This window comes from Triturus cristatus, chromosome 4_1 (genome assembly GCF_964204655.1).
Source record: "Triturus cristatus chromosome 4_1, aTriCri1.1, whole genome shotgun sequence".
NCBI classification, from domain to species: domain Eukaryota; kingdom Metazoa; phylum Chordata; class Amphibia; order Caudata; family Salamandridae; genus Triturus; species Triturus cristatus.
This window is the reverse complement of record NC_140585.1, coordinates 1,287,043,291-1,287,060,117: the sequence shown is the minus strand read 5'-3', so window position 1 is coordinate 1,287,060,117 and position 16,827 is coordinate 1,287,043,291. Positions and strand designations below refer to the sequence as shown.

Genomic DNA, 16,827 nt, shown 5'->3' with positions numbered 1-16,827 from the left:
GAGGACACAAAATGGAGTACTGCCATTATTTTAACAATTGATGTGGGATTCCTATTGTGAGGCAGAAGATCTGGCTCCAGCTGATGACATAAATCAATAATAGTTTGTCTATTTAATCAGATTTGTTTAATTATATCCAGTCCTTCCATGGTGGCAAGGTCTGGAACTGTAAATGTAAATATAGCATGAAGTATCTGGATTGTGCATGGGTTCAAATGTGCTTGGAAAATATGAAAAACAATTTTTCATTCCAATTTAATAAAATAATATTTTGATTCGTCTTTTTTATTTTTTGTCATTTTTTTAAAATGTGAAAAGCATTACCTACATGTAATTTATTTATGAATAGACATCCTTTTTATTTTTAACATGCATGATGAAGCAAAATAATTGAACAAATTGAGAAAGGAAATACAACACCAGTCTTTCAATTTGGATTTTTTGTTTAATTCAACAAAACAAAATTTTAAAAAATCAAGGTGAAATAAAAAAAAAAAGCAATCATGGTGAATGAAACTATTATTGAAGAGCCAAAATTGTTTATAATTTAATGTAAGAAAATACAACTGACATAAAAAAGGTAAATGTGCCCAGATAATAGTCCACTGTGAATGCTAGTCACGCCCTGGTGGAAATTAGGCACTGCGTCTCTTGCTGGTGGTAGTGGAGATTTTGCCATCCTCTCCTGCTGGTCCGGATGAACTTCCCCTCCTGAGGGGGGGGGGACTAGTGGATCCACAGTTGCAGGGACTGAGGTGGGTGCAGGTGTTTCCTCTTTTGGCAGGGCCTCCCTTTCTGTGGCTGAGGCAGCTGTAGTAGGCCCAGATAGTGTTGGACCACAGAAAGGGGAATATGTTGCTGGAAAAGCCCTGCACATATTGGTCAAATAATCATGCAGCACCCCAGTCAGGAAGCCCAAATTTGAGTTGAGATTTTCCATCTGAACATTGTGCTCTCTTTGCAACTGCTTCATCTCCCAGAGGTCGGTAAGGACGTGGCCCATCGTGTCTTGGGACTGATTGAGGGATCCCAAGACATGGTCGATGATGGCCTGGGTGACAATGAACCCAGTGGCCTCACTTTGCTGGCTCACAAGTTCCCTCCCACTACCCTGTGCCCTAGACCCAGTGTGCCCCATTACATAGGTTCCTGACTGAACTGGAGGTGGTTCTGGTGTTGTATCAACAGCAGCCAGGATTGGGGGGGTCACAAGATTGACGCGATGTTCCTTTTGGACACAGGAAGTAGAGGTATCCAAAGGTTGAGGTGTGGTAACAGTTGGGGTGAGAGGTGTAGGTGTGGTCTGAGTGTGACTCACTGGAGCTGTCTGCCCAGGCAGAACAGATGGACCAGCCTATGCCTCATCATCCAAACTTGCATGAGTGGATTCCTCACTGAAGGCTTGTTCCTGGTCTGGAGTAGAGGTATCATCATTTGCAGTGGCAGATGGCTGTCCACGTACTCTGGGTGTTGGACACCGTTAATACTTTTTTTTAAAGTCTAGATTATACATCAAATGAGCAAAAAATGAAGCAACCTTAAAGGATACATAAAATTAATATAATTATTATACATTTCAGTTGTAGTATAATAAATTACAAAAACAGTTTAAATTACACATAAAACATAAAACTACTTCACAAAAGTAGGTAAAATGATGTTCTGAAATGAAAAAAAAATAGAAAATAGAAAGTATACATAAAATATACCAAACAGAGGAGGAGCCTAGCGCGCAACCAAGATGGCCGCGTAGGTGCGAGGCTCCCGAGGACCTCCGCGACCTCCTGAATTAATCCTGGCGATACCCTGTCCTTGTTGAGGGGACTGTGTTGGGGAACCGGAGCTGAGGCGCCACCCGTTATTTGGGCTCGAATCGGACCCCGGACGCCGGTGGGAGCATCGATCGAGGGTTGTGGCCTTCTCCTCGCCGGCCCCCCGGATTGGAGTAGTGGGGCGATCCGGGGACAAAGTGAATAACAGCGGCGAACGTGGCTGGGCGACTGGCGTACCCCGCACTTTCACTTTCGCTTTTGCGCCCTCCTAGCTCTCAAGCGGGGTCGGACTGCGGAGCGGGGTGTGGTGGTGTGGCCTTGTCCAGGAGCCCGGCTGACCCGCCGGCGGTGGGTTGACCCGCGGTTCGGTGGTCGCCCCTGCCCCCCCCTGGCACCCGTGACTTGGTATAGCGGCCCGTTTGGGGTGCTTGGCACGACGGTGGAAGAGCCAGCATGTCCACCAAACAAGATGGCGACCGGGCGAAGGTGAAGACGACCCGCCGTGGCACGGCACACCAGGCCAACAGTATGGACCGCTACACGCTCCAGAAGGGTTCTCCGGAGACATCGCGTGCATCCCCGGTGGGCCCGACGGAGGCATCCGCTCATCCGGTGGATCTGACCCTCCGGGACGTCATGGGCGCCATCGCAGAGATGAAGGCCTCGGTGGACCAGCGTTTCGACACCTTAGCGCAAAAAATAGACTCGGTCCTGGTGGATGTGAGCCTTGTGAGGGCAGACTTGTCCAAAACAAACGACCGAGTCGACTCCCTGGCCCACACCACAACGAGCCTCACGACAGACGTGGTGGCCCTCCAGAAGGAGGTGCGCCGGCTTGGCCAGGCGAGCGCCCTGATGGACCGGCGACTGGAGGACTCCGAGGGTCGGGCCCGGAGGAATAATGTCCGTATTGTGGGGGTGCCGGAGGGACGAGAGGCGGAGGCGGCGGATCTTTTCGTGGAAGAGTTGATCCTGACCCATCTCCAGCCCTGGGGGCTGAGTAAGTTTTTTGCGGTGGAGCGCGCTCACCGGGTCCCCGGGGGCAGACCTAAGACTGGTGCCCCGCCGCGGCCTCTCATTGCCCGGATTTTTAATTTCCGGGACAGAGATGCTATCCTCCAGACCTCCAGACAACAGGGACCGGTCAAGCTTGACAACATGGAGGTACATTTCTACCCAGACTTTACCCCGGCGGTCCAGAAGCAGCGGCAGAGCTTTCTTGGTGTTAAACGTCGCCTAAGGGACCTGAACCTCAAGTACTCAATGCTCTTTCCAGCTAAGCTGAGGGTAGAGGTGGATGGTCGCACGCACTTCTTCGACCGGCCCGAGGCGGCTGGGGACTGGCTGGACACTCTGCCTGGAGATCGGGGCCGGGGGGCGGGGGGGGCGCGGCTGGCGAGGAGGGCCCGCCGGAGCAGAATTGAGGGGTGACTGCATAGGCCGTGCTCTGGACGTTGTTCCTTCACCATTTATTGATTGCGTATTTTCCCCTCCTATGGAGGTCGTGCGGGGTCTGTTGGGGGCTTCCCTCCTCCTCTGGGGGACTAGTTAGTATTTTAGCTATGGGGCGACAGGCACACTGCACTTTGGGGGGGCTGTCTGGGCTCATGCAGGGGTGCAGGGAGGGGGGAGTTTTGTTGGGACCGGGGGGTGGGGGGGGTGTGTTGTTTGTTAGCACCGCAGGGCAAACCCGCTACTATGTTGTTGTTTTTAGGATGCTCGATGGGGGACGACCGATTGTTTCGACGTATGATGGGGGGTAGGGATTTGGCTGTGTTGTCATGGAATGTTAATGGCCTGGGGGATAGGATTAAGCGTGGTGTGGTCCTGCAGTACTTAAAACGTATTTCACCAGATGTTATCTTCCTGCAGGAGACGCACCTTATAGGTAACTCCTTTCATGCAATGAACCGGCGGGGATATCGTTTGGCGGCCCATTCTGGCTTCACCTCGGGCTCGCGGGGGGTGGGTATTATGATCAAGAACTCGCTCCCGTTGGAGATTGATGAGGTGCGCCATGATGAGAGGGGACGTTACACGGTTCTGGTGGGAAGAATGGAGGGTAGAGTGTTTGTCTTTATATCAGTGTACGTCCCGCCTGGGTTACAAGCCACCACATTTGCGGACCTGGGGCGCCTCCTTCTGGACCTTCCGAGTGGCCTGCTGGTGGTTGGAGGGGATTTTAATGCGGTAGCCTCTGGGTCTATGGATCGCCATCCCCCTAGGGACCTCCCCCGGGCACAGGCGTGGCTGCCCGGCCTTCTGGACACGCTGGGCCTGGTGGATTGCTGGCGATTAAAGCATCCTGCATTGCGACAGTACACCTTCCACTCGGGTGCCCATGGTAGCCTCTCGCGGCTTGATTACATCCTTGTCCCGGCGGCCCACGCAGGGAGGGTGGGGGAGGTGCGCCATCTGGCGCGGGGTATCTCAGACCACTCCCCATTGTTGTTGCATCTCGATGTCTTCCCGAGGGGGGATGGCAGGGTGGCCCCAATCAATGCATGGTATTTGCGCGACCCCACCATTCGTGCTGATTTGATCAAATCCCTACAGCGATATTTCGATGAGAATGTGGGGTCGGTCTCTTCGGCCATCTCCCTGTGGGAGGCTTTCAAGGTAGTCCTTAGAGGGGAGGCCCTCTCCTTTATCTCCCATGCCCGGCGGCGCGAGCGGGAGGAGGTGACCCGGGTAGAGGCCGAGATTGCAGAACTGGAGGGTGACCTGGGAAGCGGGGTAACAGACGACAAGTTGCATGTTCTACACCTAAAGCAGGCGGCCTATCGGGCCCTCGTCACGGAGGCGGCCAGGGGCCTCAGTAGAGAGCAGCAGGGGCGATTGTATGATGTGGGTGATAAGGCTGGCAAATTGATTGCGTGGTTGGATAAGAGGGAGAGAGCGAGCCGTGTGGTGCCTTTGATTGAGAGTGTTGATGGTGCGTGTGTCACTGAGCCGGAAGCCATTGTCTCCTGCTTCGCGGATTATTTCCGCGAAGTCTACTCCCCGGTTTCTCCCTGCTCGGAGGCAGACTCCCATGCCCTGCTTCGGGACATCGCACTGCCCTCCCTAACGGTGGAGGACAGGGATTCGCTGGACGCCCCTCCCACCTCGGACGAAATTGCCTTGGCTATTCGCTCGGTTGCATCCGGCAAGGCCATGGGCCCCAATGGTATTCCCATCGAGCTCTACAAGCTACGCCCGGATGTGTTGGCGCCCCACCTGCGCGCGATGTTCCTGGCGGCCCACTCGCGGGGTTCCCTCCCGCCGGACCAGCGTCTAGCCACAATTGTGGTGATCCACAAGGAGGGGAGGCCCCGTGAACGGGTCACATCCTATAGGCCGATTTCGCTTTTGAACGCGGAGCCCAAAATCCTTGCCAAGGTGTTGGCCAACAGGTTGGTTGGCGTGGTGGGCGATTTGGTCCACCAAGACCAATCTGGCTTTATACCGCACCGCAACACGGCGCTCAATCTGCGGCGCTTGCACGGGGTGCTCGCGCGTGTCCCATTTGTGCGGGAGCCGGCCATCTTGGCGTCCTTGGACGCCACCATGGCGTTTGACACGCTTGAATGGCCATACATCTGGGCGATGCTGGCAAAATTCGGGTTTGGCCCGGGTTTCATTAGCTGGGTCAAATTGCTATATTCGGGCCCATTGGCGCAGGTGGTAGTGAATGGGCGAGTCTCGGCCCCATTCGCGCTGGGGAGGGGTACGCGACAGGGCTGCCCCCTGTCGCCTCTCCTGTTTGCCCTGGCGCCCCTGGCGGAGTGGCTGCGGTGGCACCCTTCTATCCGTGGTCTCCGCTGGACCCCCGAGCATGAGGACCGTGTGTCCCTCTATGCTGACGATATCCTTCTGTATCTCGCCTCCCCGCGTAAATCACTGATCGTCCTGGTTGATGTTTTGCGTTCATTCGGTCGCAACTCAGGCCTGGTCATCAACTGGGCGAAATCCTGTGTATATGTGCTTTCCGGGGAGGCTCCGGCCCTACCACGGGACTGTCCGATCCAGATTGCCTCCCAAGGTTTTCGGTACCTGGGTATCTATATCACTCTTGACCCGGAGGCCCGCTACGAGCGGAATTTGTTACCCCCCTTCGGCGTTTGAGGGAGGACGTGGTGCGCTGGCGGCGTCTGCCGCTCTCGCCGCTCGGCCGAGCGGCCTTGTTTAAAATGATGTCCCTGCCACGCTTCCTCTACGCCCTCCAGAATACTATGGACTTGGTCCCGGCACGCTATTTCCGTGAGGTGGAGGGCCTCCAGCGGCGCCTGTTCTGGGACGGGAGGCCGCGCATTGCTCTGGCTAAATTGACGCTCCCGTGGTACGATGGGGGGGTCGCCCTCCCTGACATTAAACGGTATTACTGGGCCTCCCAACTAGCTGCAATTAATCATGGCCTTTACGGGCCCGCCTTGAACCCGGCATTCGAGATGGATAAGATGCTCCTGCCCGGTGGCGATTACAATCGAGCGCTCTACGCTGGCGCGCCCGACTCCCGTTTGACGGGACCGACGCGTGTCATGGTGCGTGTCTGGCACGCGGCTAATGCAGCTATGGGGTGGAAGGACCGTTTGACCCGGGCGTCACCGCTGTATGCGTCTGAGAGGTTGGGCTCCCTGTGGACGTCGAAGGGCTTCGAGAAGTGGGACACGATCGGAATCAGCACGGTGGGAGATCTCTGGACGAGGGGGGGATTCAAAACTTTTGAGACGCTGCAGGCGGAGTTCCAGCTGCAGGGCAGTGAGTACTTTCGGTACCTACAGGTCCGCCATGCGCTGGGCTCCGTCTTCCCGGATGTCGCATCCATTCCGGAGTCTTCCCCCCTGGAGGACAGAGTCCTAGATGGCCATGTCCCGGACAGCACGATCTCCCTCATATACAAAAAGCTGATCAACGATAGATCGTGCCTGCTGACTAGTCTCCGCGAGGCTTGGGTTGCCGACGGGCTGGAGCTGGACGATGAGGATTGGATTTCCGCGGTGGCCTCTCCGAAAGAGGTGGCCATCCCGGCTCGCCTTCGTTTCGTCCAGCTCAAGATCCTTCACCGGGTTTACGTGACGGGGCCACGGCTTCTGCGTATGGGTTTTGCTGGTGACGGAATGTGTAAGCGTGGCTGTGGTGCGTTGGCGACTTTCATGCATATACTGTGGGAGTGCCCGAAGGTGGAGCGATTCTGGCGTGGTGTGCATGAGGTCCTGCGTGTGGTGACGCGTGTTGCGCTGCTGCCTGAAGCGAGGAGATGCTTGCTGAATGTATGGGAACCGAATGACTATTCGGTCCCGCAGACGCGGTGGGTGACTCTGGGATACATGATAGCCAAGCGCGACATTGCTCAATTGTGGGGATCCCAGAGGCCCCCTGCGGTGTTGGCCTGGAAAGAGCATATGGATTGGTGTATGTTTCGTGAAAAGGTGGTGTATGTGGCGAGAGGTAAGCCTGGGGCGTGGGTGAAAATCTGGGGCCCCTGGAACGCCTACCGCGGGGGTATTTGTGAGCCACCACTGCTACAGGCGGCCTCGCCTGCTCCGTCTCCCTAGACGGCCCCCCTCCCTCAGCCGCGGGCGCGCGGTCCCCCAGTCCCTGATCTATTCCCATTCCCCTCTCCAGAGTTCTGCTGCTGGTTTGGATCCCCCACTTATGGAGCACGTGCTGTTATTTTGGATCGCGGGTTGCCTTGCGGGTGTGGTTTTTTGGTGTTGTTTTGTTTCAAGAAAAGGGAACCGTACTGTGGGCTTGGAGCTGTGTGGCCTGCACCATTGATTACTCCTGTTTCACTGCTCTACACTGCCTAGAGACTTTTACTGTATGTGTGCAATATGTTTTTGTCATTCTAGCGGCCGGCCGGATGGTTGTAGGCCCATACCTGTAACTTTTACGAACTGCAATAAACGGTTTAAAAAAAAAAAAAAAAAAAAAAAAAATATACCAAACATTCAACACAATACAGTAGAGAGGAGAAATGTGAAAGAAATCATTCTAAGGCTTAGCTGGGTAAAATTCTGAAACTTTAGCAACTTAGAAGGATAAATAGAATTAGTGCATTTATTCAGCATACAAATTAACAGACATTACCATTTTTAGTTCAACAAAATTTGATTTTTGAAACAAATGTCATCAATTCAATAGAAAAGCAAGAAAATTACAATATATAAAATTGAATAAAAATAATTTCAAGACAGCATAAAATTGAGATTGATAAATACATAACATTTTAACATATGTGAAAATATGAAAGAAATTATATAATAACTAAAATAACATTGTAATATTATTTAACTAAAACAAAAAAGGCATCATGGTAGTTGTAGTCATTTCAATTAAATGTTAACAACACTTGCAAAATTGTAAGTTAGACATACCTAGTAAAAATATGCAGCAAAAAATAAACTGACATTTACAATATAAAATACATATATAAATTATGTTATTAGGTGAAAAATCACTTACCAGCACCAGAACATCATATGAAATTTTATGGAGATTGAAACCTGTAATCTTAAATTCAACAAAAAACATTAAAAAAAGGCAAACCAAAAACAAGGAGAAAAACACACATATTGACAAAACATTGTAACAATTAGTAAAACGAGAGAAACAACAATAAAGCTACAAATTTCCAAATAACAAAAAAAATTATACATAGGTTAATATGTTTTAAAAAGGTGCAAAACACATTAGCAACATCTAAATTAAAAGAAAAAATGACATTTAGGTTTAGTGACACATTCAAAAGTATAACTTACCCATCTCCACTCGACCAGGAATCCCTGTCTAGCCTTTCGGATGTAGGATATGCTAGAGCTTCTTCTCCCAGGGATATAGTTGTAAGGGGGGGCTGGGAGAACCACTACCAGTCCTCTGGACCTTCAGGTGATACTTGGGGGCCAGGGAACGCACTCTCTCCCACAAGTCGTTCCACCTCTTCATAATTTTCTCCTGTGTGCGCAGGTTGCTTGCTACAGCATTCACTCTCTCAACTATTCTGGCCCACATTTGCCTTCTCTGAGCTACATTAGCATTTTGTACTGAGATTTATCCTCCCTGCCATTATCAAATAATAAACTTAAATAAATGTGATAAGCCACCAGAAAAATAGAAAACCTTTATACGAAACCGACAAAGCAAAAAAAAACTGACTAAAGTGAAACAGTTCTCATCAAGAGTGTTCTGCTGCAGTAGACTGGCAAAGGATCAGTGCCTGAAATCGAGTGTGCTTTACAGTGTGGTATGCAAGTGAAAACAATTAGCCAAAACACATAAGGTGTGTGATGCTAGCATCCATCCAAAAGCCACAGTAAGAGTACAATGTTGAATGCGTCCTGCAAAGGAATCCCGCTGTCAGGAATCAGCCTCTAGGACAACGCCAGCACAGTTGAGAAATCTAAATAGGCTTGACGCAATCCTGCCACCCTGATGGCAACGAAGTAATGTTAGCCAACAGAGGAGTTTGCCTCGTCATTGGAGGTGAGTCGCTTACGTGACGGAAAGCACTCTGACCCTGATTATGACTTTGGCAGTGTGGGAGTGGGCCACCACGCTGCCGCCCAGCTCCCACACCGCCAAAGTCCACTGCCGGTCACCCGTCAGATTACGAGTTTTCTTGTTATCTGGTGGCCATCCTTTGGCAGCCCCACAGCGGTGCCTTTGAAAAAGGCACCGCAATTGGAGCTCCAAAGCCCTTCCCTGCATGGCATGGACTCTGCACTCCATGCTGTGCAGGAAAGGAGGTGCAAACGCCCAGGAGGGCACAACATGTGCTCCCTTGCATGCATCCCCATGGCCTGAGGCACTAGTGGGCCCTCTAGGGTCCCCTTAGTTCCCTCACCGCCAGTCTTTTCATGGTGAACTCACCGCCATGAAAAGACTGGCAGTGAGAAAACTTGTGAAATGCTTGATGGTGCTGCAACGGCACCACCAGCATATTACTGCCTCACGCTGCTGCAACACCACTGGTGAGCAGTGGTTACCCAGTGGTTGCAGCGGGCCTGCGACGGTCCAACTGCCAAACTCAAAATAGGGCAGTCAGACCGCCCGTACAGTGGCAGCCACCACAGGATTGGCGATCCATCGTAATCACACCCTCTCTTAATGCGGACGGAAGATCTGCCAGCTCACATCTAAATAGAGTGGACGGGAATCCGTCAGCTTCATGGAGTACTTGTAAACGTCGCAATGGAGGGACAAAGGGAGTCCCGCCAAGAACTTAATCAAGTTCTAAGTCATCAGGGACTCCTCTAGTGGCACATTTTGGTGGCACTGTCAGAACCAGAACTGAGAGAGACTATTCTAAAGAAGCAGTGTCTTTAAGCTCAAACTTTGGTAAGAGAACCAATGAATACTACTATTCCCAGATGTCAGCACCATTCCTTAAAAAAGAGATGTCACCTTATGGACAAACATAGAGAATTACTACCTAAGGGAATCTTAGCAAATGTGTGTAACCTGGTCAAAGTGTCCTGGAAGTGGGTGAACTGTTTTCTGGCCCCAATGCGACTATATCCTTTCAGGAAGGAGGGCAGAAGGAATCTTCTGAAGAATGCTACAAAAATCCATGAAGTGTAAAAATTGAGTGATTCCATTTATATTTCTTTTGATTACCTGGAAAGGGCCAGTCAGTTTGGCTTAAACTTTTTATTACTGAAGTGGTGTGTTCCCCTTTTTTCTTTACCAGCTCTCACTACTTGTTTTTCTTTCTCATTTCCTTCCTCCCTCTCACTTTCACCACTGGTCCTAATCGTTCAATCTATCTGGAGAAGTAGACATCTTTTTGTGCAAAAATTTTGGGGGTAGAGGGATATAATAACTATAAACGCATCTCACATGCGCCTACAGAACGTATTGATGCAGAACCACCTGATGTGCAGCAAATGATGGTTTGAATCTATATTTATAATTTTTATCATTTTATGACACGATCTTCATGCAAAGTGAAATGGTGTGACACATATAGTAATGGAATCAGTATAAATACTATGTATGGTAAAGATAATGTTATCCACGTGATTACATTTCAGATATACATCGAACATGTTGAGCACAGGTGTAGCAAAGATCAAAGCAGAGGACATATATAAATAAATCACAAATCCAAAATGCCCTCGTAAGGTGCGTGGCCATATAGACTTATTTGTAGACTATATTATATAGATTTAACCGTCAGGATTTCACGTTATCAAATATCGTTTGAGGGGGGACTAAATGTTGACTACAGGCCTAGAAGAGCATGGGAGGAGAGTGGTATAGGTTTCCAATGATTCATTGCAGAATATCAGATCTTTAAACTATTCCTCTGCCTCCGTGAGTGGGCACCTACTGTAGTGAATGAGCCACTTTTGTGGTCTGACACCCTATGATGACCCTCGACCACCACCATTTTGTACTGAGTGTGTTATGTTACCCTAGCCTTAATGTAGGATGGGTTTGCATATGCCTGCTTCTCTTCTGTCCTGTAATCTTGCTGTCTTTTAGTAGATTAGTCTTGCCAAGAATAGAAGGTATGGGATGTTGAGGTGCAGTGTTGTGGGTGATGGTGCACACATGTGCTCAATGTTGGATACTGAGGGATTAAGTGTATAAAGTTATTTGGGTTAGGTGAATTATGACTTTGACCTATTGGCTTTGACGTGGTCTAATGTCATTCTGTTTTCTGACTTTACCTTGCTTTATGGCAGTGCTGACTTTTGCCTTTGACATGTTCTCATGTCATCTTGCTTTGGGCCTTTCTGTGTGCATGGCTTAACTAACTCCATTTTCATGACTGAAGCCATTTTCTGTGCCTGCACGAAGCTGCAGAGGTGGGGAGGGCATGTTGTGCTCTTCTCCTGTTTTTCGCACTTTACTAACTAGAGAGAACTGGTTCTTATCAGAAGAATGTACACGGTCTGTCTCGGAGCCACAGCAAAGGCCTGATCAACCGATGCAGTGGCCTTGGAGAAGGCTGGTACGGGCTCTCATGAGAACGAGGGGGCGAGGCTTGCTAGAAGCTTCGTTGTGTTTGAATTTGTATTAAAAAGGGGAGCCTACACTGGCCTTGTGGAAGTTCACGCCGTGGAGCAGATGTGTTGTCACGGAAGAGTGGGGGCTGGTGTCACCTCTGAGCTTTCACCCGGTTCAAGCAATGGACTCCCCTTGAGCGACGTGGGGTGAAATGATGAAACAGTAGGTGAGGTGTCTCTGCTACTAACTGTCTCTTTACTGATTCTTTCCTTCTTATTTTCTGATTCTTATATCCATACATATATATTTCTACATATATATTTGCTTTGATTGTGTATTTCAATCAGTTATTTGATATGTGAGAGTCTGCCATGATCAATATATATTCGGCCTGCCCGTGATTGAAGTATTGTGTTAATAAAAGTATATATTCCATATGTTTGAATTCGTCTTTTCCTTGTAGCAGGAGGTGTGGACTCTTCTTGGCCAAGTATTCTGTTGTAGAAGGATGGGTGAATTCCCTTCTAGTAGGTAATTGTGTTATAGGAAGTTGTTCTACTCCTGGCAAGTGATGTGCAAAGTATATCTCGCTCTAGAGAAGTGTTGTGTGTGTTACCTTGTTCTAGAGGAGACTCATGTGGTATCGTTTTCTTGCCTTGCCTTTGGGGGAGTGTTGAGAGTTTGCCCACCTTAGGAAGTGCTGTGTATATGTTATATTCCATAAGTTTGGAACTGATATTCTCTCCCTGGGAAAGTGCCTTGGTCCAGGGGAGATCTGAGACCTTTCATTATACCTACCCAATGTATTGCAACCCTGCGCTTAGCTAGTAAGATAGTCATGGCAGATAACTCCTCCCAGAGGCCCAAAATAAACTTCATGAATCCAAATAAAGCCAATTACGGGAAGGGGTCAATATTACATTGTGTCATTTTCCCAAGCCCAATAAAGAGATCATACCAGAAAGCCTGAATCTCAGACCCCACCAAGCCAGAGAAATAAAACTGGTCCCATCAGAGAAATATCTAGCACATATGAGTCAGGTTCTACCTTGTTCTCTGGTGGAATTCCATGATACCTTGGTAATGGAACGTGGGGCAGTTTGGAGTTGATCATTACTGAAGTTGGAGGTCCGGCTCGTCCTGTCTTCTTTCTACTTGAATAAAGGACCTTTTCTTCACTTACCTGCGTCCTTTCACTGGTGACGAGTTACCGGGACAGGACGAGTCCCACACGCGGTGTTCCGGTTCGGCACCCTGTCTCCTTGCTGCTGCTGTCTGCGTGGAGGCCGTCGTTTACTCATCTGAACTCCTCATACTTCGGTGCAGTGTTCATACATATATCTTTCTTCAGCCTGATTAGGGGATTTTTGTCTGGCCGTGTCTGCACCCGTAAGTACTTTCTTTATTTAGGCAACGTGTCACGAGCTCCGAGCCCGTGCTGCATCGAGTCTCTGCGCGTGCCCTTCGACTCACTCGCTGACGTCAGTTTAGCGTCTTCACGCTGCGTCAGTTCTCCTCCCTGTGAGCTTCCAGTATCCTTGGCAACCGTAGCTCCCATTGATACTGCTGTTCCGTGTGGAATCTGCTACCCAGCACACTTTTCTTTAGCAAACAGTGCGTTCATTATTTCATCACTGATATGCACAGTTTTAATTTTCTTCCCTTGCTTTTCTATTGAATATTACAAAGCACAAGTTGGTGCGTTCAGTGATTTTACCGCTGATACACACGCTTAACCTACCATGAAAATTTTAACCTTCTACATTGTGTATCTGCGCTGATACACACAGCTGTTCCTGCATCCTCGTTGTAGCTCTGTTCACCACACAACTTCAACTCATATTAATTCTTCATTGTGCATCTACGCTGATACACACAGCTGTTTTCTCCTGCATATTATTATTTACAACTGCAGCGTGTACAGTGCTTCTCCTATCACTGATACACACAGTTGTTTATTGTTATTCACATATTCCGTGACATCCCTTCTTTCACACTGGAATATTGTCTATGCTGATACACACAGCTCATTGCATCATTGTGTTTTGTTCCTCTACATATTCTTGATTTTCTTTTCTTCACAATGCAAAATTCTCTGGTGCCTCCACCTGCTTTTTCTCCAAGTCCCACTACTCTTGAATCTGATTGGGAGCAGTGGAAGGAAGCTTTTGAAGCATATTTGGATGCTCTAGATGGCGATACCTTTACGCATAAAAAGAAGTTTGCTATTCTTCACCATCGCTTAGGTACTGATGGACGTAAAATCCTCAAGCATATTCCTTCTGACCCTGTTTTGGCTAGAGAAGGTGAAGGAGAAGGAGATTTTATCGTTGATGAATATGCCACAGCCCTAAAAGCATTAGATTTGAGATTCAAGGCAAGAAAAAATGTCATCATGGAAAGGCACACATTTTACAGAAGGGTTCAGATTTCTGGTGAATCAGCTGCCAGTTACATAGGAGCCTTAAGAATTCTTGCTGTTTCGTGTGAGTATAGAGATTTTGAAGATGAAATGATTTGTGACCAGCTGGTGGAGAAAACCAATAACAAAAAAGTTCAGGAAGCTTTGTTATCAAAACCTAATCTAACGCTAGAGAAGGATGTAGAAATTGCTTCTAGAATTGAGAGCACCATGTCCTTTATGAGTCAAATGACTGTGTCAGATAACAAATCTACATCTTCTGAGGTCTTAGCAGTCAAATCCAAATATTCCAAGTTCAAAAAGAAGGATGTTTCCGGTGGTACTTCGGAGGCTGCTAAAACTTTGGACAACCAAGTTAAAAGACCTCCTTACTGAAGAAAAGCTTACCTCGCCATACCGGATAACGCCGCCACTGCCAGGAGTCATTGGACGCTGTACGCAGCGCCGCCGCCACGGGACTTTAATTCCCAGTTTCCTCAGCGGCGGCACGCTCTATCCACGCCGCGCCAGTGCCAGGAGGCGCATTTAAGCAACTCAGAGCCCGGCGGAGTGGGGGACCTTACTGAAGAAAAGCTTACCTCGCCATACCGGATAACGCCGCCACTGCCAGGAGTCATTGGACGCTGTACTCAGCGCCGCCGCCACGGGACTTCAATTCCCGGTTTCCTCAGCGGCGGCGCGCTCTATCCACGCTGCGCCAGCGCCAGGAGGCACATTTAAGCAACTCAGAGCCCGGCGGAGTGTGGGACCTTACTGAAGAGAAGCTTACCTCGCCATACCGGATAACGCCGCCACTGCCAGGAGTCATTGGACGCTGTACGCAGCGCCGCCGCCACGGGACTTCAATTCCCGGTTTCCTCAGCGGCGGCGCGCTCTATCCACGCCGCGCCAGCGCCAGCGCCAGGAGGCACATTTAAGCAACTCAGAGCCCGGCGGAGTGGGGGACTTTACTGAAGAAAAGCTTACCTCGCCATACCGGATAACGCCGCCACTGCCAGGAGTCATTGGATGCTGTACGCAGCGCTGCCGCCACGGGACTTCAATTCCCGGTTTCCTCAGCGGCGGCGCACTCTATCCACGCCGCGCCAGGAGGCGCATTTAAGCAACTCAGAGCCCCGCTTCGTGGGACGAGCCGGGCGAAGCCCAGGCCAAGGGCGGACCCGTTTTAGCCCGTTCTAGTCCGGTAAAGGCCGGGTCGGGCCACCCCCCCCTGCATCATTCTTACACATCCAAGGTTAGTGAGTGGCTGCTTATACTCCTTTGTGATATTCATTACCTTCACCAGTTGGTTGCCCTTATCCGGACATTATGTCTGCCTCTCCATTGATTGGAAGGGATGCTAGAAAATTAACGGGAGGGGCGATAATGCGCACTCTGGATAATTTTTTAGTTAGAGTGTCCTCAGTTTTGGCAAAGGATATTGAATTAACAGAGAAAAGACTATCTTTGGACATTGCCCTGGATAAAAGATCTTCTATGGGTGGGCTAGCCGAAGCCCGGTCTCCAGTCTCACAACGGACCAATACCTTTGCCTCAAGGATATCTATGGAGGAGGGAGGGAGGAGTCGATCACCAGATATAGCTGGATTATTGATCAATCAGCTACCCTGTGCTGTCACTTCACCGGATAAGAGTTTGGATATAAATACCTTTACTCTGTCAGGGGCCACACGTTCACCTAATATTAAAACCCGGTCAGCTAGTAGTGTCAAAGCGGGGTCAGCCCAATGTGTACAGGGTCTGTCAGCAAAACGGATTCATAATGGCGCTAAAGTACAGATTCCTAGGAAGAAGCCAAAACCTGGAAAAGCTTTGTTGCCTAACAAGCTCTTAACCCAAGGTACCTCTCAAATCTCTGAAGGCTCACAGCCTGTAAGTGATGAAAGGATCTCTCATCTCCGGGATGATGACAAAGGCCTGATCGAGATGGGACCATCATTTTGGACAAAGCTGGAATGCCTTCTCAAGAAGGCTTGTGCCCCTTTAAGAGAGAGATTGGATTTAATTGAAACCAGATTAGTGTGCCTTGAACTGTCGCTTGCCTCATCTCGGGTTAGAGAGGGAAAGCAGGTCAATGGGCCAATTAGCAATCAAGCAGGCGACGAGGGGTCAAATGTAATCAATGTATCTGTCGTAGATATTCCCCCTAAAGTTCTGAACAAAGAGAGCGATAGTGGTACCTTGGCAGATCCCCGGGTACATTGCCCTACATCGGCCCTCAATCAGTCGTTATTTGCCGAACGACTGAGAGAAAGGGATAGGTCGCAACAAAGAGAGACCAGCAGGCCTGCAACCCACCAGCAAGCCATGCATAAAAAGACTACTGCTCATAGCGAAACTACCCTACCGAATATTCAGCTCCCCCCCGAGTCTTCTCCTTATGTGGTGGTTCTGGTGGGGGTTCCTTCACTAAGTCAGGATAAGAAGGAATCATATTTGGAGTTAAAAAACAAATGCATTTTCTGGCTTAACAAGAACCGCCCTTTGCCTTCCCATGTATCTGCAGAAATTCTTTTCGCTAGAAGAGTGGGATGGGTGGGGAATAAACCAAAGTCTGTGGAAGGGGACTGCATAGTTATTAATTTTAGGAACAGAAGGGCGGTGGATTAAATCTGCGAATGGTGCCAAAGAGACTCAGAATCAGTAATTCATTCTTTTCCCCTGTCCTATTTCTACGCAATTGAGTATCCTTGGCTG

At 49.3% G+C, this 16,827-nt stretch overlaps 1 long non-coding RNA gene across 1 annotated transcript in view; it reads right to left on the bottom strand.

Moving 5' to 3' along the window:
- Window positions 1-579: 579 nt before the first annotated feature.
- LOC146856599 (uncharacterized) overlaps window positions 580-16,827 on the bottom strand; it is a 28,059-nt gene continuing 11,811 nt past the window's right edge. Inside the window, exons 2-3 of the long non-coding RNA XR_014981537.1 lie at window positions 8,220-8,267; window positions 580-1,537 (exon numbers count right to left, since the gene is read on the bottom strand). This is a non-coding gene — a long non-coding RNA (uncharacterized LOC146856599). The remainder of the gene's footprint in view (window positions 1,538-8,219; window positions 8,268-16,827) is intronic.